Here is a 25,115-nt window from a genome sequence, read left to right as displayed (position 1 = left end):
GGGTGACTGGGTGATGGACACTGGGGAGGGTATGTGCTCTGGTAAGCGCTGTGAATCGTGCAAGACTGTTGAATCTCAGATCTGTACCTCTGAAACAAATAACGCAATATATGTTAAGAAAAAAAAGAAGAAGAAGAAGGTAGCAGGAGGGGAAGAATGAAGGGGGGGAAATCGGAGGGGGAGACGAACCATGAGAGACGATAGACTCTGAAAAACAAACTGAGGGTTCTAGAGGGGAGGGGGGGTGGGAGGATGGGTTAGCCTGGTGGTGGGTATTGAGGAGGGCACATTCTGCATGGAGCACTGGGTGTTATGCACAAACAATGAATCATGGAACACTTCATCTAAAACTAATGATGTAATGTATGGGGATAACATAACAATAAAAATTAAAAAAAAACCTATTATATTTTATTTAGATTTTCTAGGTGTCTTCCAAATGGGAGGGCTTGCTTCTTGAACCTGTATTATGGGCTCACTTTTTGAGGGGAGAGGGGTGTGTAGGTATGGCAGCAGATGAGAAGAAAGGGGCTTGATTAGCCCAGAGATAGTCAGTACATGCTGAGATTTTCAAAAGTATTTTTCAAGACAATTCGGGTCCCCCTGGTTTATAGACACTCCCCACAACCTGCAGTTATAATTCGCTCCCTCCATTCTAAGACTAGTTCAAGAAGTGAATCACATAGCTTTTTATATTTGCGTTAATCACATGCTACGATTTATTTAAAACAAGGCAGTATAGGGCGCCTGGGTGGCTCAGTTGGTTAAGCAACTGCCTTCGGCTCAGGTCATGATCCTGGAGTCCCGGGATAGAGTCCCACATCGGGCTCCCTGCTCGGCGGGGAGTCTGCTTTGGCCCTCTGACCCTATCCCCTCTCATGTGTTCTTTCTGTCTCATTCTCGCTCTCTCAAATAAATAAATAAAATCTTAAAAAAAAAAAAAAAACAAGGCAGTATAATAATGACTGGAGCTTTGCAGGGTTGTTGGTACCTGGAACTAATCCCCAAATCTCATCATGTGGATTTTATATGGCTGTTTAAACTCTCTTGCTATGTCTCATCTGATTTCACTCCAAGGCAAGAGTTGGGTCCAGATGGGAAATCTGGATAATAAGTAGTTATCATTAGATTTAGGCTTAATTGCCTATCTTCTTATATCTTAACTGTAAAGAATGTTGGAAGTTTGTAGGGATGAGATGTGTGTCCATTTGGGGTTTTGTGGGAATGAGTACATCAGAACTTTGGGTTTATGAAGATTAGACACAACCTCACAGAAGATGAGTGAAAACTAATGTGAAGAACATATTTACAAGGGTTCCTGTTTCACTGTGGCCCAGTCTTTGCATTGATTGTATCTTGGAGCTCTTCCTGAACTCCTCTAGGAATGACTTTCTTGCTTCTAGGGTTTTGTGCTATGGTTCTTTTAACTCTAATTTTTCCGACAAACTGTGCCTTCATTTGTCTTCTATATCCAAGGATTTCCTAGTCTTGTCTAGATCCATGTTTTGTTTCATAGTAAAATTATGCTATCATTCATTTGAAAAGCAGTGTTTCACTTATTTTAGAGGAAACTGAAAGGAAGGGGAAATATATGTATATGTGCCCAATCCACTATTTTGAATGGAACACTTGTTTTAAGTTTTATGATCAGTGACATGGATGGCAATGCAAACATTAACATTTCTTGTAAGAGAATTAGTAACTATTTAAATGTAATACTTAAAAAAATTACTGCTTATACTTAAACATTTCTAGCTCGATCCCCAGGAACTTCTTGAAAGTAACAAGGGTATAGTTTTTATAATTTTGTTGTTGTTGTTCCTACAAATGACAAGTCTGATTTCAGATGTGAACAGAGCAGTCAGACCTATACTACGTACATAGACAGTCTGTCAGAGTAGAAATTATGAAATTTGGTTCCCAACTGCTATAGTTGAAATATTGATTGAGATAAGACTTGAGGAGGAATTAACACATTTCATATGAAATCACGTACAAAACCCAAAGTGAACCACTCATTAATGCCATCAGTTTATTTTCTATGTTGGTCAGCTGTGCTTAAATGATAACATTATAACATTTCCTTCTCTTGAAGACACTTAGAGAAGGCCAGTAGTTTGGGTGTTGTTTAAAGCCTCTTGTTTAAAAAATATTTCTTTAAAAAGCAAGTAGGTATTTCTCAAACCTGTCCATTGAACAGGCCTGAAAGTATGGTAACCCAAAAGTAATGAGCATGCCCATTGTCCAGATTGAGGTGTCTCAATACCATTCTCCACTGAAAGGAAGTAGGGCTTCTTAAAGAGTTGGCTGGCTCTAGTCTGGCAGGTGATACATAAGGTCACAACAAGAGATCTTACTGTGCCAGAAAGTAAAGAAACTATCGAAGATTAAAGAATTTTGTCAAAAGGACACAAGAAGAAATACAAATGGGCTCCCCTCGGCGATAAATGGAACACGAGGAACATCAAAAAAAAAAAAAAATGAAATTGGTTGAAACACATTGAGTCCAGTGACACTCAAATGAAGAGAGAGGGAGAGAGATTGAGAGCAAGGAAAACCAAAAGCAACCTTATCAGTAACTGGATATCATTAGAATTAACTTTTTGCTCTGAAAATTGGTAACTAAAAAGAAAGAAATAAGTGAGCATTTATCCTGTCTTTCCCATATGAATTGTCTTTCTGGGTAACTAGTCCCAGTTAATGAGGGAAACTTCTTTTATACAGAATAATTTCAACTGACACATAATAAAGACATAATGACATTAGAGAATCACTGTTTTAAGATCCCTAATGAAATAATTGGTACTTCATAATGCTAAAGACAGGATGTTTTCATTTAATCCCTCTGACATGTAAGTATTTTATACATTGCCCTGGGAGAATACATATATAATATTCATATGGAAAAAGGGATAGGTCAAGCAAAATCTGAAGAATTATCAAATCTGGTAATGGGAATATGGAGGTTATTGTCTATTTTCTCTGATTTTGAACATGTTTGAATTTTTTCATAAGAAAAATTAAAATAAATGCATTTGGTTTAGCTGAAAGGACTAGAATGGGAATTTAAAGGCTTGAATTCTTGTTTTAACTCCATATAAGGGAGGCACTTTCTTTCCTTTTTTTATTTTCTTCTTTTAATTGAAGTATACTTGACACAATGTTACATTAGTTTCTGTGTCCAACATAGTGATTTGACAACTCTATACATTATGCTACATTCACCCCAAGTGTAACTACCGTCTGTTGCCATACAACACTATTTTAATACTGTTGACAGTATTCCCTATGCTGGACCTTTCATCCCCATGACTTGTTTATTCTGTAACTGGAAGCCTGTACCTCCCACTCCCCTTCACCCATTTTGCCCATCCTCCTGACCCCCTCATCTGTGACAATCCAGTTTGTTCTCTCTGTTTAAGAGTCTATTTCTGGTTTTGTTTGTTTGTTCATTTATTTTGTTTTTTTGATTCTACATGTAAGTGAAATCATACGGTATTTGTCTTTCTCTGTCTGACTTATTTCACTTAGCATAATACCCTCTAGGTCCCTCCATGTTGTCACAAATAGCAAGATCTCATTTTTTTTATGGCTGGGTAATATTCCATTGTGTGTGTGTGTACATGTGTGTATGTTTGTATAATATCTTCTTTATCCACTTATCTATGGATGGACACTTGGGTTGCTTCCATATTTTGGCTATCGTAAATAATGCTGCAATAAACAGAGGTGCATATATCTTTTTGAATTAGTGTTTTCATTTTCTCTGGGTTAACTACCCAGTAGTGGAGTTGCTGGATCATATGGTATTTCTATTTTTCCTTTTTTGAGGAATTTCCATACTATCTTCTGCAATGGCTGCACCAGTTAACATTTCCACCAACAGTGTACAAGGGTTCTTCTTTCTCCAAATCCTCGCCAACACTTGTTATTTCTTGTCTTTTTTATTCTAGCTATTCTGACAGGTGTAAGGTGTTATCTCATTGTGGCTTTGATTCACATTTCCCTGATGATTAGTGATGTTGAGCATCTTTTCATGTGTCTTTGGGCCATCTGCATGTCTTCTTTGGAAGTAAGGGAGGTATTTTAAATAAGACAAATTGCTTCTTTGAGTGTTTGTATCCCTATTTATAAAATAGTTTGTTCTACATCATTGTAGTTCAAAACTTGGTAATTAGAATTCTGATCTGTGGAAATTAAAAAGAAAAGAATTCCGTGTTGAATGTAAGCTTAGAAGAACCTGCATATTCTTCTTTTTTAGAATTATAATGCATATTAGCATTTTAAAGCTTTTGGGAACTCCTTGGCAAATAAAGAATCAACCAAACAATTGAACATCTTGAGCTCAGTGTTTCCCAGACATATTTAATGAAAATACCCTTCCCCTTGATTTTTTTTTCATTTAACACCTATGACATTTTGAGGAAAACCATAGACTATACAATCTGTGAAGACCCTTTGGCACAGAAATTCCAGGAGTCTAATTCTGTAAGCTCTTAAACGTCTATAGAAAATCAAAATAGCCAGTTAATACAGTGGGGGGAAAAATCAATCAAATCAGTTGTCTGACAGAAGTGTCTATTTAATTCAGTCCAAATGTTTTATCAAGTAGCCCCAGGTAGACCAGCTTGAGTGTTTAAAAAAAAAAAATCCTGGCAGTATCTTATGAATCCGAGCTTTGTTGTATTTGTGAAAAGCTGAGCTTAAGTAAAGACACAACATTCATTTGGTCTGTCGCAGTGATCAATGCTGATTGCTCAACAATCAGTGATTGATGTCAATCAGAAAGCTCAACAAATGGTTGCATATTGCCACTCATATGATCAGCATGGCCTAACTTCAAATAGATAGGATATTTGACCTGGAACATGTTTGTAACTACTGTGTATCCCCTCTATGAATAATTTTTCTAATCTTCACTCAATTATTAAAATTCATGGGGTTATAACTATAAAAATGTGGAGGATATAAGGAGGTCCAGGGCCGACCATTATTTAAATAGTTAATTTTTCTCTTAAAAGATACATATTGTCTCTTTTATCTTCCTTGAAGTTAAATTCAGAACTTTTAAAAATAGAGGCATAACCCTCAATTTCTCAATCTTAAGGAAAGAAAAAGCTGCTGTCAATAGTTTTCTCGTGTTTGCTGTTAGTAGAACTTTCTAGAAGGTTGGGAAGTGAGAGAGGGAGCAGGCACATGAGCTGAAGTGATTCGTTAACAACAGAAGAAAAAGCCTGTCCAATTCTGTGTCTATCCTACAACTGTACAATGCATGAGTTTTTAAATGAAACTTTTAATTTTGAGATAATGGTAGGTTCACACACAGTTATAAGAAATAATACAGAGAGATCTCATATATTCTTTAGACAGTATCTCCCAAAAACATCTTACACAACTCTCTACTGCAACATTGCAACCCGAATCGCAGTATGCCATTTGTAAAGAGTTTATAGGAGATGCCAAAGTAAAGAAAGAAGAAAGGAAGGGGCCAAAGGTACATGAACTTTTTGCATAAACTTCATTTCAGATTACCTACCTATCTTCCACGGTTTAAAAGAAGAAATCCAAATCACTGTCTATTACCAGTAATGAGGCGTCCAGATGCTTTCTCCTTCTGCATTTGTGTAAGTAAATTGTATGATTTTCCATGTATAGAAAGTGTTAACATACTCAGAAGTCATACTTAGCATAAGCATATACAGTATGATTTGCATATGCTCCCGTACACCCCTCTCCCCCAAATAAATACATAAGGTTTGAAATGTCTCAAAGTGCAAACCAAAGCACATTTATCAGAAGCCAGGCCTACTGAAAAGATCCCATGGCATGAATGTGCTGTCCTATGAAATTTTAAGCCTGTCATTTATTTTGAATGTTTAAAGGAAGGACTGTACAAAATACCTCCCTGCTTGGGACATACGTAATGTTAAAACCGGACGGTCAGCAGGGTGTTGGCTGGTCACTGTCCATTTACCTTTAACAGACTTTTACTTCCCTGGGTGCATCTCTGATGATGGAAGAATCATTTCTCTTCCTTCCTCTCTTTGTAATAATTATTTATCCAAATACTGGTCCCGCATGAAACCTGCTGTTGCAATAGGTGCATTATCTATTCTCGCCCATCGTTCAGATCCTTGGGTGATGCGAACGTGTGTGTGTGCGCGCGCATGCGTGCATGGGAGCGCCAAGGGTAAATATTTGACCGTGGTTCCAGCCACCACTGCACAGCCCCTGAGTGACCCTGCATTAATTAGCTGAGAATTTCAGGGCTTTGAATCTGATTGAATCAAAATATTGTTTTTACAAGTTGATGAAGGCTCTTGATTGATGTGGGCCCTGCTGATTCTTTAAAGGATTAAATTGTATGTACAGATTACTGAGTCCTGGCTGTCACTGCTTAAAAGGGGATTGTTTTTTAACCAAGCTTAAAAAAAAAAATAGTGATATGTTGTGTTTTCCTCCCCATGGGCATCGTGATCATTTCAGTGGGCATGTATAAAAGAGAACTAGAAAAATTAAGGGAAGTGGTCAAGAAAAACATCAGGTAGAAATAAAGAGGCAGAAGAGAGAGACAAAAGGAAATAGAAGGAAGAAGGGGCTTGGATTCCATTCATCCTGAAATTAGGTTTGGCGAGCACATCTCCCATGATGAAGCCTGCCATGTTTTACTCTGGGCTCGGGACAGGAACACGATCATCGGGCTCTGGGCTGGTCGGGGCCTAGAGCAACTAAATAGCATGCAGCATCTCCATTGAGATGGACGCACAGGGCCTTGAGTCACACGGCTCTCCGCCTACTGACCTGAGACCTCGCAGCATGAGCTCAGTCAGGCCCTTGGCCAGAGAAAGGGCGAGACAAGCAAAGCTCTGGGGCGGGGGGGGGGGGGGGGGGGGGGGGGGCGGTACTGGCGGGAATAGAGAGGAGCAAGGAGGAGCACAGCTATGCCCCTGCAAACCTTCCGTGTCAATGGGAAATAGCCACATCCCCAAACAAGGCAAGTCTTAATATGTTGCCCTCTTCTCTTTCTCTTTCTCAAGATCTCTTATACTGGTCCCATGTTGATGTTTTTCCTACCTGCAAATTTAGAGAACTTTAATCTAATTTCATTGTGCACCTGTTAACTTGAAAAATGACTTTTCTCATGGACTCTGTGTTGTGTAATGAATCAAAACCAATCAGCATACGGAAGAAACAATAAAACAGAGCACAAATCATCATGTACCCAGAGCAGAGAAATTGCTGAAGGTCTTAACCGGCAACCCCCTGCACAGCTTCTGAGAATGAACCTCTGGTTTTTAAATACTTCTGGGAACATGCCACTTCCCCGAGGTTCCTTTTCAGATGCATTAGCTAGAATCTTGGACCCTTTCTGAAGTTTTATCCTCCTTTCACTTGTGTCATGAAGGGGATCCTGAAAGTTGGTTAAGCTATAATATGTTAGGTGGTGGGTAGAGCACAGTGATGGGTAGGTGACCTAGAGCATGGAAAAGGGAAATCTGTAGGAAGGAAAACTATATAAGCCCATGGCCTGGTTGAAAAAAGATCATATCCACAAAACTGCATGACGATCATTTAAAAGAGCATGTTAATGAGTCTGTCATAGCTCCTAACAACATACCATAGACTTTGAACAAATGGAACAACAAAACTTAGGAACAACAGAAATGTATTTACCGTAGTTCTGGAGGCTGGGAAGTCTGAAATCAGGATGCCAGCATGGTTAGGTTCTGGTGAGAGCCCACTACCAACTTCTCCTTATATCCTCACAAGGCAGAGAGCAGAGCAGGGAAAACAATCGCTCTCTGAAGTTCTCTGGTGACCTACCAGGACACTAACTTCATTCATGACATTTTCCACCCTCATGACCTCATCTCATCCTAATTACCTCCCTCCTCCTAATACCATCCCCTTGGGAGTTTGCAGGGAGGGTGGGGCACAAATATTCAGTCGATGACACGTACAAGATGGTGGCTTTAAAAGGAAGCGCATGAAGATGGAAGAGAAGTAGAACAACGGAGAGGACGAAGTAAGATGTGGTCCATGGAGGAGACTACCGGGAGGCAGTGGGTCTCAGAGGTGCCTTGAGGGAGATGGCAGGTATGAATGCATTGGGAGAAGAGGAGACTCTCCTACAGGACAAAGGACAAGTCTTAAGAAATCAGGACCGTCGGTGGTTGTTCAACTTGGTCGAGGCAGGAGAGTGGTGTGGGTAAAGGAGCCGAAAGACAGTTTAAGAAAGTGGCTTGTTTTTGAAAAGAAAAGAAAAGAAAAAAATTTCCTCCCGTTTATTGGCAATTTGTATTTCTTCTTTTGTGCATTGTTTGTTCATATTGTTTATTTTTCCACTGGGGGTGTTTGTCCTCTGTTATTGATTTTAAGCATTTTCTGTGTATTAGAGGTATTAATCTTTTTTCACCTGTGATATAATTCTTTCTCTGCATTTGTTGTTTGTTTCTGAATTTTGTTTATGGCATTTTTTTCCTCTTGATGGAGGACCCTGGCTGCCACACAGAGATACCAAAAGCAGGGGCTATAGAGACCCAACTGCAGACACCTAAGCAGATGGATGACAGCCAGAAGGACCCCCATGTGAGGATATATAAGTTCCTGGTCTCTAATCTCAAAGAATTTGATTTAGTAGGTCTGAAGTGTAGGCTCCATAAATCAGTAATTAAAAGTCCCCATTGTTAGGACTTCCAAACTTGAAAATGCATACAGATGACCTGGGGATCTTGTTGAAAAGCAGATTCTGATTCAGTGGATCCAGGGTGGGGCCCAAGATTCTGCAAATGTAGCAAGCTCCCTGATGCATGATGTGGTGGCCCCACCTTGAGTAGCAACACCCGATGATCTGATAACCAGGTATGTTTAAGACCCACTTCCTGAGAGGATCTAGGTCCAACAACAGTGCAGGTGCAGTAACCTGTGTGCATGAAATCTTACATCATTTCTTTCAGCAATGAGAAATGAAAGAGGGGAATTTTTTTTTTTTAAAGGAGCCAGAACATGATCATGAAACAGTGAGACTATTTCTTTTTTGCATCCACATTTGAAATTAGCCTCATTGTACTTTAGCTTCACAGTTAGTAAAAGGAATAAGAAAAAAAAGTCTTCAGGTCTCCCTGGAATATATAAATAATGGATTATTCCTCTAGGTTCTTCTTCCTGTCTTAAGAACCAAACTGGCATTATTTCAAAAGAAAGGGAGGAAGGAGGAGAGGAAAAGAAGGGAGAAAGTGAAGGGTGGGGGTGGGAAGAAAGGAGGGAGCAGGTTGGAGAGTTACTGGAGGTAATGTTCAGCAAGGGAAGACCATTGCTGTGGGAGAGAGAGAGGAAATAGGGAGTGACACCTAAATTATATGTGTGTGTTTGTACAGGCACATGCACGTGTATATATGTGTGTGTATACATATATAATGACCTTTAATTATAATGTGTACATATACATATGTATATTTGTACAATCATATATCATATGTATGTATATACTTATATTTCTGTGTGTATGTAGAGAGAGAGACAGAGAGAGAGAAATGACCAAGCTGGTAGAAAATAAACCATCTAGGGGCACCTGGGTGGCTGAGTCGATTAGGCATCTTACTCTTGATTTTGGCTCAGGTCATGATCTCAGGTTGTGAGATGGAGCCCCGAGTTGGGCTTCGTGCTCTGTGCGGATTCTGCTTAAGAGTCTCTCTCTGCCCTTCCCCCACCTCTCTGTCTCTTCTTTTCTTTCTCTCTCTCTCTTTCTCTCGCTTCCCCCCTCTCTAAAAAGAAAAAAAGGAAAAAAAAAACATCTAAAGAAATAAACCGTCTAATTTCTAGGAAAATAATTGGAGACACTCTGATTATGTATAATATCAATAGATATTGGTATACTCTAATAGTTAGATTATAACCATCATCATAAAGTTCACCTTATTTGACACTCCCAGTGGCAGAAGTGTTCTAAGAACCACACTTCCCTGAAACAAACATTTTTAATCAAATATAGCTACAGCCAAGACCATTGACTCACCTCATTCCCATCTTCTATTTTATGCATATAAAAGTTCCATCCTCCCTTCACAGACAAAAATCCTGCTCTTTTCCCATGAAGGGCCAGGTTTTCTCTGTGGCCTGGCTTCAGACAGTGCACCTCCATTCCCTTACCCAAATCAGCCCAAGAACACGGCCATCCCTTGCCCCAGTTTTAGTGATGAAGTTCGGCCATCACCGAGGCTAGACAGTCCTCAAGTTATCTTCACTTCCCTTCAAACTGGGAAGAGTTGAGAGGGTCTTTGGAGCTAGGGCACAAGAGGGAGCATGGGCATGAGGTATGGACTTCTGGGGGTGTCTGCTGCAGGGTAAATATTCTTGCAGAAAAGCAGTGCATCCAATGCAATAAAAGGCACCCCCTCCCCTCATTCACTATAACTCTCTTATTATCCTGGGCTCAGGTGTGTTGCATGAATATACAATAACGGGGCTAACAAGATGGTTTGGGGTCACAGAGGGATAAACCATGGTGTAATCCAGCTCCGAAAGCTGTTCTGGTAATGAAAATTGTAGAGTGGTCTTGTGGCTAGTTTTGTAATAAAGATATACAAAGATGAATATAGGTTTCCAGGAATTAATCTGAGAGCATTTGATCCAATTTATACTGGAGTGGCTGCATTGAAGGCAGCTCGGTAGACGGGATTCCAATTTAGGTTGATAGAGTGCTGTGGGGTCCCAGGGAGGAAGGGCTCCCTGTAATTGGGAGATGATTTTATTTTTGAAATGCCCATCTCTTGGCTTTGTCAAAGGTCGTGCATCTGTCTGCCTTGCCTGTGAATGCAGCCTGGCTCAAGGCACCGAACCCCGCAGTGTACAGCTTCTGGTTCAGTATTCAGCATGACCGACAGGCTACCAGTTTTATTCTTTCAGAGGGGACCCCAGGACACACTGCATTTTATTGTTGCGATTGTTCTGTGGCCCAAGCAACATTAGGCCCACAGAGAAGGGAGGCTCCAGACAGTGTTAGGCACCCTCTCTTCTCCCCTCTCTGTCTCTGACCTGCTGAAAGTGACCAAGTTGAAGTCTCCTCAGAGTTTCTGCTCGGAAGCCAGGAGCTCGGGACTGAGGAGCCAGGGGAAACCATTCCTACTCTGTCCCTGAAAGGGTGTCATTCTCTGGCAAATGGTCAGGCCGGGGACAGAACTGGGGACAGCAGCTGAATTCAGCCTGCAGCTCTTGAAGAACTAAAATTCCTGGCACACACTTAATAAAACAGCCCCAGACCACCCCGGGAATGTTGACTGTGCCGACCTTATTGTCAGGCTATCTGTTGGATTCTTGGAGTTGCCAATTCAGGAAGAAGTGTCCTGAAGAATATTTAGATTCAGAACCCATCTGATGCTTCCCGTTGACTTTCATTTTTTTAGGAGGCATTAGGGAATCGGTCTCTTCAAATCCTACCTGGGTAGCTGTTAAGAGAGGCTTGTATTAACAACTCCTGTTCTGCTTAAGAGGAATCAGAAAGCATTGACTTCTGGCATTCTCCCCTAGAACCCTGGCCTCCCATTTGTGATTTTATTTAGTCCTTTTCGCTGATTTAATTTTGAACATCTCTGAGTTTATATATTTTCTCACATATGAGTTTATGTATTTATGATTCACCATCCAAACATATCGTGGTTATTGGAGCACCTTTTTAAGCCCAATTTGAAAAGAAGTTTGTAACAAGTTTCCATTTACGTCATGAATTACCACTTAGGATTTTCGTATCATTATTACAAGAGTCAGCTATGTAACTGTTTGTTGTACTGTGTGGAAAAGAAATTTAATTATTCTGAAGGCTTTTTATATTTTCCATTTTAATCCTATTTTAATATTTCCCTAAGTGGTGTACATTGGCTTGTATACTGTATGTACAAAGTGGTGTAAGATTTGAACTGCCTGTAATAACAAATAAAAAAGCAGTTTGTATTCAGCTTAAAATAGCCCATAGCTAAAATGAAGGATATAGCTTTGTAGCCAATGAACCCAGAGAGAGTTTAATCATTTAGCCTGCAGATTACAACTTAAGGCATTTGTAGAGGATTTTCAAATATATATATATATATGTATGTATATTCTGGAATTTGCTTATTACTTGTATAAATCACCTTTTATTTAGCACAGAACCACAAGCTTTTTAGTTCATTTTTACTTTTCTACTATTTTAGCTTAGATTATCTTGGGTGGGAAGTGGGAGTGGTATTTTTAGATGCAGCAAACAAGAAAAAAAATGCATTTTCAGTTGTCAGTAATATTTAATTTCTATCAATAATTTCTTAATTGTTCTCCTGAAAAGCAAAGCTTTAATGTGTCAGCCTAAATTACAATACAAAAGAAATCAGAAATTATGCTGTTAACATTTCCCATTTTCAGATATTACTGATTAGATTAGAGAAAATTATTCCTTATAATTTCACTATAGAAAAGCTATATGTCTAGTCATATCACTACATCGAAACAAAATTAAGGAGTAACGGTTTCTTAGCACAGTGTTTGCAGATTTTTTTTTTTTTTTTTTTTTTGAGAAGGAAAGATTGCAGCATCTAATTTTACCCATGATTTGTCTTTTATTAAAAGCTCCTGTCAGGGAATTAAGCTTTTTTAGGTCTGGGCATTGCCTTAAAAATACAAAGCCTATCATGATGTCGGTCTTATAATAAAAATTAGACTGATTTTAATTTAAAGAGATTTATAAGTGGTCCTCTTAGGAATTTTATTTTTTTATTCACCAAGTTAGTAGACCAGTGGAAACATACCAATGATGTTTAGCTTGCAAGTTAATGAAAAACAAATCCCCTATTGAAATAAACTAGATATTTTTCCTCTTTTAATATTGAGAGATCAAGTTCATGCTGAAGAAACTTTTCAAATAGCAAAATTCTCCTGAATTTCTTTCTTACATTTTTAAGATCAGATACCTTCTGCATCATGGAACTCACTATTTTGGAGCGGAAATCTTGCCTTTTCAGAATTCATTAAATGCCATTTGGTGAGGCTGAACTTTTTTCAGTATGATGTAAATGTCTAAAATGGAAAAAAAGAAAACACCCTGAAGGAATGAGAAAAGCATTTAATTTGAATGATTTCTATATGGGCATCTCAGGAAACACACGTATCGTGCATGAGCAAGCCATGCCTCTGTTGTAGAAGATGCTAAATCAATGTGTATTTAACTTCAAATGAACGTTGAAGAGCAGAAACAAGCATCTATTAGGGAAACATTATATGGAGTTGTGTTTGTGATGGGAATCCCAAGGATTTTTCTGAATACGTTAACTTTTTGGGATAACTCTATGATGAAAGCTTACAGCGGAGCAAGTCTATTTCTTAACACAAATTTGTAAGGACGGTTTTGATATCTTTGCCTTTAATGTTTCAAAGCTTTGTTAAAGTCCAGTTTCTGTAAAATGTGGACCAGGAAAGTGTCAGATCACAGGAAAAGAAGACTTTTAAAAATTCAAGGAATATTTGTTTTTTAAGTAAAGCTCCTGAAAACTGCTTGGCAAGCCTATTTTTAGGATACCAGATACCTTCGCCCAATAGCACACTCTACCTTCTCAGGGAGGAGACGATACAAGAAAAAGGGGTGATTAGGGTTCTAACTGCTATTTACAGCAAATGATCAGTTGGCTATTTTTCTTTCCAAATACGCAGATTAAGATAATAAAATTCCTTGCGGAATTCAATGTTCTTCTCAAGCTCCAGCCTGGCATCAACAACAGCATTTGTGTGCATTTCCGGCCCTGCCTGCATGTTTGTATATCCCGGTCTCACTGGCAGACCTAATTTCAGAATACATAATGCATGATTTTGAAACCAATTTGTTATTGTAATAAAATATTTTTTAGGAATGCATGGAAGTACTTGAGAGGAGAATGTTAAATTATACATGCATTGTGGCCGAGTGGATTCATTTAGCTCAGTGTGCAGGTGAATCTCCCTGTGACCTTGGCACTTGCCGGCTAGTATAGAATAACAATCAAAGCTTGGATTGGAAATCCGACCATTTCCAAATATTAACAACTTCTTTCAAAGGAAATGCTGATTTCAGCATTTATGTTAATGGGGACATCATTATCTCTTTCAGAGTTTTTAGGGGAGGGGGAGAAATAAAAAAAAAAAAAGCAGCCATGATCTTAATAGGATTAAAAGCTGGGCTTTTTATTTTCAAAATGCTAATTTGTTGTCTGCATTCTGTTTTCATATCAGGGCTTCTTACTCACTACCTTAGGACCCACAGACCACGGAAGACTCGCAAAATTGCATTGGTAACAATAGGAAAGTGACATTAAAGGTTTCTGTCTGAAAGGAATTCTGTACTCTTTCCAAGCCCATCTCCTCCTTTTTTATAAGCCAGCTGTGGCCAAGCATTTCCAGATAGAGGGTGGGAGAGTACAGATATGCTTCAGGTCCGTGGCCTGGCTCCTATTTATTTACCCTTCCACCTTAGGGAACAAACTTTCGTCATTAGAGGGGCATTAATTGAAACAGCCTGCAACCTATATGAATCAGATGAACTGCCTGGGCTGGAGAAGTTTGGCTGTGAAGTTGAGTCGCCCGAGGCATATGACATTCTCTAATCTGCTTATCTTGTAGCCTTTCCCCGGTAGCTCACCCATGGCTGAGAGAGCTGAACAGTGGGGCAGAGTAGGCCAGAGCTGAGACAGTAATTTACCATGTAATTTGTTTTGAGATTCCTTTGATAGATTTCACTTTCAAAGAAACTTGCAAGTGAAGGGGACCCTTCCACCCTGAAGCCAGCCTGATCTTGGGACTTGAAAAGGCTGCTCCATGCCTGAGCCTGGTGAGGACCTTGGTAAATGGGACTCATCTGTACTCACCTGGGTTGAAAGAGGAATTCCCTCCGTTGTCTTTCTTTGCCTTTTGCTTTCCTGTCCAACGGGGGGGGATGAAGAGAGGACATAGAAAAGTTCCATGCAGGTTGATGAAAACCGGGTGTAGCAATCCAGAGAAGCAGGTAATTGTAAGTTCAGGTCTGTTTGGCAAATGAGGTGTCCCATTTGGGGTAATACATGTTCATGTTTTGGCCCAGCAGGTGTGCTAATGCAAGGCAGGTTTCCTATAACTGCCTTATTGAGGGGATGTTACAACTGGAAAGACTATTTAAATGCTCACAAAGACATTAACAAAACTATTCCAACTCTCAAAACCCTTTTCTGAAAACCAGGAAAAAAAAAATCAAAGGAAAAAGGCCCACGCTTTGGGTTTTGCTCACTTGTGTTTTTAATAGTTGTTTAATGACCTATAAAGTCACTTTTCTAAGAAAAGAAACATAAAGGAATTTGGTAACTAAAAAAAATTTAAAAGGGAAAGGGGGTGCTGCTGAGACCTTTCCTTCCAGCTGCTGAGAGAAACCGAACTGGCTATTTTCTGTGGTGCTTTGAATGGTATTTGCAGCGTTCACCTTTTCTTCCTTCCTTACCGACTTTGTTGGAGAATACAAATACCGAGGCTATTTCTTTTTCCTGCCAGAACAGTTGGTTTGCTGGGAGTTGTGTTTTGTCTTCTGTTTAAAGGAACAGCAGATAAAAGGGGAGGCATCATCTACATTTTGCTTAAGTACATAGGTTTCTGTTCAGTGTCCTTTTGGAAAAAAAAATAGATTCCTTCAATTAGCATCTCTCACAGAAACAAAGAGTTTGCTCTGTTCAGAGCTCATTATTGAAACATTCTCAGGCATATAACATCGCAGCCTGTTGCCATGAAAATGATTTGTAAGTCATGTCTTAATTAAGGGGTTCTTAGGCCAGAAGATATGCAAGCACATCTTGACTGGGAATGGGAACAAAACAAATGGATGAAGCCTATAAATGTCCAACTTTGTCCTCCAACTCTGAAAGTCATTTTCTGTCTTTCCGTTCCTGTTGAATAAGTACTGTGGAATCTGAAGAAAAAGAAGACACTGGAGCAGAGACATTGATTCAGTGGAAGAACCTTGGCATATGAGAGTGTTCTGTTTAGAGAAAATGTGGCTGAAGATAGCTGGTTTTATCCTGGTAGAGGGTAGAGGAAGCACCTGCAGAAGGTCCCAAAGAAGGTAAATGAGGAAATCTTGTAGGAATGACAGTGGCTAATGGTTTTCCATCTTCTTTGAGTGCAGGGCAAGAAAAATTGGGCTTCAGCTTAACATGGAGAAATAGTTGAAAGGAAGAAAAATTTTAAGTGCTTAAAATGGATTTCCCAGTATGGTGGGTTGAATAGTGTCCTCCCAAAATTCATGTCCACCCAGATACTCAGAATGTGCTCTTACTTGGAAATAAGGTCTTTGTAGATGTTATTAATTAAAGATCTCAAGATGAAATTGTCCTAGGTTTAGGGTGGGCACTAAATCCAATGATTAGTGTTCTTATGTAAGAAAAAAGAGAAGGAGATATGACTCACAGAGAAACACAGGGGAAAGCCATGTAGAGACAAAGGTAGAGATGGGAGAGATGCATCTACAAGCCAAGGAATGCCAAGGATTGCTGGAACATCCAGAGGCCAGGAGAGAGGCACGGAAGGGATTCTCCATCAGAGCCTCCAGAAGGAACCAACCCTGCTAGCACCCCTTGATGTTGGACTTCTGACTTCCAGAACTATGAGACGATAAATTTCTGTTGTTTTTAAAACACCTACTCTGTGACAATGTGTTATGGCAGTCCTAGAAACTAATACACCCAGAAATACAGCAGCCATTTTGCATATTTTAAGCCCAATAGGAGATGATCCTGATAAATACAGATAAACAGGAGATAAATCTGATTTTCATCTGCCATCTGCAGAGGCCTCTTGGTCTAGCTTACATGGCACATGGCTCTTAGGGTATTACCAGGACCCAGGGCCCTCTGGTATGCTGAAACAGATTTTTAGCTGGTATCAGGAGAAGGTGCCCCAGGAGTCCCAGGCTAGCCCTGATCCAGAAGTGCCATGGCTGCAGATTGAATTGGAAGCTTCCACAAGGGGTCTTCTACCCAACTGGATACAAATTCTACCCATTTCCCCTAGGTACCAAAAAAATTACTCTTATGCCCTAGGATTTTAGGAGTCCCGAGCACACAGAGAGATTCACCAAGGACCCACCTTTACCCATTATAGCAAATGCAAGTTAGGCACACACCGAGGTTGCATTTTGCATTCAGAACTCCCCAACTTGGCAGATGTTGATAGCAGCCAACTTGGAGAATATGTTTATCTGAAAGAGGGACTGACCTGTGTCGTAGAGTGTAGAATAGCACTGAACCTAGATTTGGAAGGAAGGCCTGGACTGGTCTGGGTGATCTTGGACAAGTCATTTAAACCATAGCACCCTTATTTTCATTATCTATACAAAGTGAGACTAGCTTACTCTCCCCCGAGTTCTGAAAAAGAAACAAATTAATGTGTATGACAATAATTTGCTAACTGTTAGGTGCCCTGCAAACCTTAAGTATTTGAGGTAACCTTTAGGGAAAAGGACCCCAGTTAATTTTTTACTCCTCAGCACCACCTTCTGTCCAAGCTACTACTCTTGGATTTTAGAGTTCTACATTACAAAATGGATCACTCATTCTTCCCAATGCCATCAATGTGACAACAAAAAGTAAAATTGAATAAACTATCCATGGTCCTCACTACTTCTTAGAATTAGCACCAGATGCAAATGTTTGATAGTAGATGATTTTCTACTACATGGGATGCATGGCGACTGAGAGGCATCATCAAACCCATCAATTACAGTATTTTTTCCTAAGAGAACAAAGAGGGACTCCAAAGGTAAATACATTGCTTAGCTACCAGTATTTAACACCATAATATGAAGATGACAGGATTTTGGAGAGACTGCTGTCTAATTCTAATAACCTGAGCAAACTTGACCACCAGGCCCAGAGAGACCTCAGCAGTACGATTCTGAAGTATGGGGATTAAGAATGGATAAGCTGGAAAACACACCCAGTTGAAGGTCTAATGCTGTGGGTTGGCCAGAAGGCCTGATGGTGGAGTACTGTGGTGGGCTGGCTCTAGTCCATGCCCTTGTTTGTATTGAGTTTAAACCAGTTGGGGTGGTGACGAAAGCAGACAGGTAGGCAGGAGGAAGTATAGGAGCCAGAGTCTTATGATAGTGGCAACAACTGTAATAAAATGTAAAAAATAAATGTAAAATGTAATAAAATTAGCAGATTCACTACTAATAAACTCACATCTTCACGTGGTGGGATACTCGGTATAATCTAAGGATAGAGGGAGTACATCCTGTCTTCAAGGGGATGAAACCGAGGGTTGGCAATAGTGAAGATGCAGTGGGCTAATCATTGTAGAAGGTAACCTGGAGGTGGAAGTCAGAGGTCAAAGGTCTTCTAGACTTACAGATGGGGACTTGTGACCAGGTAGGAAGTACACACTTGGCTTACCCTAGTCGTGGCCATGACCAAGGGATAAAACCATGCTCTGACTTACAAACACAATCTTTTAGACTTTGCCCTTGGCCTATCCCTAATATTATGTGTCTTGTTTTGGATTATAATTAATGCTGTCTTTGAAGAACCTCATCCACTTGCTTTTTTATTGTAAAAAAAAAAAAATGCTTTGAGTTACTTGAGGATTCAATTTTGGGGTTTTTGACACAGTGCTTTGTCATTTCTTTTGTGGGTGTTTTGTCTTCCTACCTAGACGATAAGCTCTTTTAGGATAGTATCTATACCTTTAAAATTTTTTTTGCTCTTGCAAAAAAAAAATCCTAGGACTCAAAAACAAAACAGACTAAGAACTGAAACCTGGGTACATGACCTATTCCAGGTGGAAATCAATTGGTTTCTGTGGCCAGGGGTGGGGAACAGCAGGATGGAGGGTGGGAGGAGGATAGGGACTGGTATTATACTTAGATTATTGCTGTTTCACTCAACGTGGAGTCAAGCAGCAACCAGTCATAACCCCTAATATCATAGGTTATCACGTGTGACATTAATGCATGTGAGAATTGGACCTTTAAGATTGCACATTCAGAGGCTAATCACCCTCTTTGACATCCCCTCCATCGACCAAGTCTTGGTCTTCGCCTTCATTTGTAAAGACTCTGGGTACTGCTGGTTAACTGAAAATTTCCAGGGCAATATTTTGAATCACTGGCATTAGAACTGCAACCAAGTGGTTTACAGTATTTCAGGTAAAGTTCTTCTTAAATGGGGGCAAGGATTTTCTGCTTATCTTCCTATAATGGTACAGTAGCTTTGCTAGGGGGTGGATTCTGAAGTATCACTTAACAGCAATCTAGTTCCTTAAGATTCTTGATAATATGGTTTGTATTTCACTACTAATAAATAAGACCAGTTTCACAGAAAGGCTGTTAAAAACACAGATGCATTGGATTTGCCTGTACTTAAAAAAAAATCATTTTGTTTATTGTGTTTTGACCCTCTCATTGTCATTTTAAAGCCATCTTTGAAAAGGGAGACACCTCTATTTTCCCTGGTGAGACAAGTGAATAAAGATGTTTCTTATGGCCGCTTCTTAGATGCATCCTGTCCTGACACTGCATTTCAGACCTGTGGAGGCACAGCCTTCATCACAGAATATTTTAGTGACCCTAACAGAGAAATTCCTAAAACAGGGGCTATCCTGGCAGATCCTAGGGAATATTCAGATCCAAAATAGTGTAGGGACCCAGGAAAGTGGCACATTTTGGGGCAGCCTGCCCTGGGCCCCTATAATAGATCTCCCAAATATTCTGCTTCAGTAGATGAATTTACCAAACCATCTTTGGGAAGGGACATTAATGATGATATGCCATTTGGATGCTTAAAACTATATCCACTCTTTTTTTTTTTTTTTTTTTTTAAGATTTTATTTATTTGACAGAGAGAGAGACAGTGAGAGAGGGAACACAAGCAGGGGGAGTGGGAGAGGGAGAAGCGGGCTTCCTGCCGAGGACCCTGGGATCATGACCCGAGCCGAAGGCAGACGCTTAATGACTGAGCCACCCAGGCACCCCAAAACTATATCCACTCGAAAGAGTTGGCTGTAGAGATTTTTATCTTAAGAAAGGCAATGGATGGGTAACCTGGGTGAGTTCAGGAAACTTGTTTTTCATTTTGGCTCCAGGTGCAGAGGAGGCTTGCACCAACCCACCTCAGTGATTCCAGAGCCCACAGAGATGGATCAAAGACACTGGGAGGGCCTGGGACAATTAAAGCCAACTTTCATTTCACATTTGTATCATAGAATTTGGTATTTTTGTTTCCTTTTCAAGAATAAGCCCATTTTAGGTAATGAGATTTTCTTATGAACTGAAGGGAAAAGAGAAAGCAGTAACTGGGGGGAAATTAGTCATCTTGCATAAAACATAAGAATAATAAACCTTAATTATTTTGTGTTTGATAAATTTTAAATTTAGGATAATTCAACCTGGTTAGGAGAAATTTGAGATTTCTGTTACCCCTGCACTCAGTTTCTAAGTATGGACTATGGCAAAATATGCAGAAGCATTTCTAAGCTAAAGCAACTGGTCTGTTTTTAAGGGTTTGATCTAATTAATTGTGATATGCTAGATTTTAGCACTGGTTATCTGTATATCTTTCCCAAGACTTTTCACTTAGGAACAGTTCTTTTATTTCTGGTGATTTAGGCAATTGTATATATAGTAAAAGTGGTAAAATGGATTTTTTTTTAAATAAAAAACAACTCAAATATTCAGATGCTTCATGAAGAATGATCTTATCACATAGTTCCCATCTGCATATGTGTAGAAATTGAAACATATTACCTGCCTAAAGTCTACTGTCGGTAGAAAATTCTAGAACTCCTGTCTCCTGCCTCTGGAAATCGGATTGGTTCAAATAAATTATGGGATTGTCAGATTTTGCAAATAAGAACGCAGAGCACCCAGATAAATTTGAATTTCAGGTAAACAGTTACTTTTTTTTTTTTAGTATAAGTATGTCCCATGCTTAGACATACTTATACTAAATATTTTATACTAAATATACTAAACATTTTAGTATATTATCTGCATATATAATACATCCTGTATTCATAATACACATGTATATAATATGTATAATACATAATATAAATACATAGATCATTTATTGACCCTAATTAGGGAGAGATTTAGGTTCTGCTTATACCTTTTCTCTGGTGATTTCCTCCTGTTTTGCCTATTCAATTAAACCTTCAAGGTCTCTGTATTTCACATAAGGGACAGAGTAACACTTCCCAGTCTCATGGTTTTTTTAACTTGTCCCGCCTCTGACCTAATGAACCATAGAGTAGACACAACTCATACAAGTGAAATTTCAAAGGCCTTATCACAGACATGTCACCCTCCCATCTCCTGGTTATGGAGAACTTATTTTTAAATTACAGACAGTGTCCATATGCACCATGTGCTGTTGATCCAAGTAGAGTTCAGAGACTACGACTGAACCCCCACCCAGGGCCGCTCTCTTAGCACCTTGGAATTCCCCAAGGATTTTATCCTCCTGACCTGGACCTGCTCCAAGCCCATTCCTGGCAATTAAGACGGTAGTGATGATGATCGAGGCTTTATGAGTACCAACTTGATGAGGTAACATAAGAAAAGAACTCCAGAGTCATAAATGTAGAGAGCAAGCATGAAATCGGTGGGAAATTTGGCTTCCAAAAAAGCATTTAAAAAATCAGCCCTGTCAATGTCTTGATGATAAAATGGCATTGACTTTTGAAAGGACTAAGCAGCCAGTCGTGGCCCTGACAGGTCTATTAAAGGGTGCTGTTTTTGTTTCCTCTGCTCCTTGTATGCAGGAGGGGGAAGGAGAATGATCTTGTTTTTTAGTATGATATTTACTTAGAGATAATAAACTGAAGATCTTTGGCATGTCTGTGGTCCCTGAAATAGGCCGTGAAAAGATTTCCGTAATTGGGAAATCATCAGCATCTTGTGACTTATTTAACATTTGGTGCAAAAACCAGTCAGTAGAAAACAAGGGAAAGCAAAGCAGGGAGAGAACTTGACAGACAAGCCTCCGATCATCATAACTCTGGGTTCTCTCCCACCCTCAGGCCTTTCGTGGATGAAATGTCAAATGAAACAAGCCCTTTGAGTTCCTCTCTGAAGCCCAACTTTTAATAACAAGCATCCTAGAAGAGGAACAGATAATATTTGTCTTATGAGACGTGACAGTTGGTTCCCTTCCTGAGCACAGACCTTCACACAGGACTTCGTCAAGGGCTCAGTCCTGACAAGTTTGCAGATGCTCCTGCTTGTCAATTAATCAGATCCAGTGCTTCTTCCAAACAGTTTTCTCAGTGGTCTTGCATCCCTTTCCATGGCAGGGATGGTGGTGGAGAGAGGAAGTGAGGAGAGCTGGAGTTTGCCAAATGTCTTTGTATTCTGAGAAGTTCTGCCATGTTTTCTTTATAAGGCCATGTTTGTTTCAAACACGGACCCCTTGCAGTGGCCAGCAAGTAAGCGTGGGATGGGAGGAAAGCGGCTCGTCAGACACAGCTGCTTAAAGGAGACGCCATATGTAGATCCAGGAGGAGCATGTGTGTCTTCATTTCCCTTCTTCGCTCTTCTGACAACTCATTAGGTGGTCCACTATCTCCTCAGTTGAACTTGGAAGGATGCAGGGACCTGAGAGAAGAGCAGAAGGAGGGTGATTTCATTAGGGCCCGGTGCCGATTTCCATCAGTTAGATTTTGCGTCTTTCACTGACCTGCCAACAGAGCCCTTGACTTAGATTTGGAAATAGGGTCGGGGAGGGCAGGGGACAGAGAAGGGAGAAGGGGAAAAGAGAAAGAGGGGCATTCTCTTCTGTGTGCAGGGGCGGTGCGTCGGTGTGGAGCTCGTCCTCAGAGGTTTGGGGTTCAGCTCTTTGCAGTGGTCTCGCCGGCCGCCAGTTCATCCTCACAGCCACCACTGCCGTGAAGAGCACCGCGGCGTTCTGTGTTTAATTGATGTGGCCCCATCTGCTCTTGCAATGAGAAAGAAGAGGCCCCGGCAGTGACTCGAGGCACTGTGGTAAAAAATCCTGAGCTTCAATGCTGTTTGACAAGCGACAGAATTATCCTACCACCACATGGTGCTGGTATTTGGAAGCGCTTTCCTTTAGAAAGTTCCAGGTGCCTTTGCTCTCTGAACACACAAACTGTTTACGAGGCAAAGTTGTCCTCATTTATAGAGGGTCTGTTTTCTTTCTTTCCCTCTTGAAGAAACCTGTTATTCAGTGGGCTGTAAAATGGAAAATAAAGATCAGAGGTAGTGGAAATAATATAATGTATCTGGATAGAAACACTAGAACTCTCCCATAAAATGAAAGGCATTTAGAAATTTTCACCCTATTATTTCACCATGGCCTGTTGGGAAGCTATTCTTCCTGCTGGTCCTTTCGGCCTTGTTCTAGGACATCTTCATAAATTCGTGTTCTCCTTCCTTTAACTCTCAGCTTCCTGAAGAAGGGAATGCCCATTAAGAACCACTTTGGGGGGGGCGCCTGGGTGGCTCAGTTGTTAAGCGTCTGCCTTCAGCTCAGGTCATGATCCCGGGGTCCTGGGATCGGGCCCCACGTCGGGCTCCCTGCTCCTCGGGAAGCCTGCTTCTCCCTCTCCCACTCCCCCTGCTTGTGTTCCCTCTCTCGCTGTGTCTCTCTCTGTCAAATAAATAAATAAAATCTTAAAAAAAAAAAAAAAGAACCACTTTGGATGATTAAATTTGGTTTTCTTAGCTATAATTGCTTCGATACGGACTGGCATGTTATGTCTCTACTAAGAGATTCCAGAATGGCTTTGGTCTCCACCTAGCCATCTCAAATAGTTTGATTTTGAGTTTTTCATATAGTGGGCAAGTTGGTGGTGGTGGTGGTGTTTTTTGTTTTTTGTTTTCCAGCCCACAAACTGTCTATCAGATAGTTAGGTACTAACAGATTATTTATTTTCTCAAAGCCCCATTTCTCTCTGCCTTACGGTCTTGCTTCTTTATTGTGTCAGAAAACCTTTGTTCAGTGGATATTCCCTACCTTCTGGGCAGCTCCGTAGCATTTGTTTTCCTCATGGTTGGCTTCCCGCTCCAGCTGACCAGGCCTAAGGAAGGGTCGGCCATGCCATGGGCCCTCCTTCGTTCCTGGCCATCCTCGAGCCACCAGCTGTCTTAGTTCACTGGGACCATCTTAAAGCCAGTCTAGTCTTAAAACAAATTGTGCAGTGGAGGACGTGCCGCAGGCAGGGCCACCCACTCACCACTAGACATCTCCCCAGGCTGGATGAAATCCCCTCTCAGAACCCCCTCTCTGGTCCCTCCCTCTCCTCTTTCCTGTCTTTCTATCCTCCCTCCTGCCCACCTCACCTCTCGTCCCCAAGAAAACCCCAGTAGGTTTCTCTCCAGAGAACGATGTGCCTCCGTGCTTGGTGCCCACCCAGAGCATGGAGGGGAAGTCGAGGGCAGCATGGCAGGCTGCACAGCTTTCTTTTGAGGCGAACAGATGGTGAAAGGTAAATGACAACTCTCTGACTGCCTCTTTTGAAGTAATTGGAGATAATTTGTATTTTGAATCAAAGCTTGACCATTGTCAGAAGGGAAGGAGGTTAATATGGAAGCGATTTCACGTGAGCCCCTGTTTCTTGCGCTGCCCCTCCCCACTTCTTTCTTTCCTTCCTTCGCATCCTTGTTTCTTTAATCCTTGCTCCAGGCAATTGGTGAGACCATCTCTGGGCTCAGTGTGCCTCATTTTAGGCCGTGGCTGTTATGAAAGCCAACAAGAGCTTATTAAGGCCAGTGATAATCTCTTCTACTGATGCATTGGTGCTTTCCAGAGGTCCAATTAAGGCCACGCATCGGAAACAAGATCTTGTAAACCTACGGCTCCTTACCTAGGATGGTTTGCAAACAAATGCACAGGCTGCTTCCTCATTTCTGCTTCTGAATGCAAACTGACTTCCTATCACAGAGAACAGTGTGTCTGCAGTGTAGAAAGGGACCTGCTCGCCTTTCACTGCCTGCCACCCTTCCTCTCCAGACCCTTGAAAAAAAAATTTATTTTAATTTCAAAGCCTGGCTTTGGGCCCCACCTCTGATGTGAAGCATGGTATTGTTTACCTCCTCACTGCATCCTTTCAAAGAATGTACAGTACTTCCGGAAATCCCACTTGGG

General features: G+C 40.6%; 1 protein-coding gene across 1 annotated transcript in view; it reads left to right on the top strand.

Annotated features, from left to right (window-relative positions):
* The first annotated feature begins 5,557 nt into the window (after window positions 1-5,557).
* Window positions 5,558-25,115, top strand: part of ZFHX3 (zinc finger homeobox 3) — a 704,611-nt gene continuing 685,053 nt past the window's right edge. Inside the window, exon 1 of the mRNA XM_035024866.1 lies at window positions 5,558-5,624. The gene's annotated coding sequence lies outside the window, so the exon portion shown is untranslated. The remainder of the gene's footprint in view (window positions 5,625-25,115) is intronic.

Source organism: Mirounga leonina, unplaced genomic scaffold, assembly GCF_011800145.1.
Source record: "Mirounga leonina isolate KUSES-001 unplaced genomic scaffold, KU_Mleo_1.0 Mir_180, whole genome shotgun sequence".
NCBI classification, from domain to species: domain Eukaryota; kingdom Metazoa; phylum Chordata; class Mammalia; order Carnivora; family Phocidae; genus Mirounga; species Mirounga leonina.
Note: the sequence above shows the minus strand (reverse complement) of the source record. Positions and strands in the feature narration are given on the sequence as shown.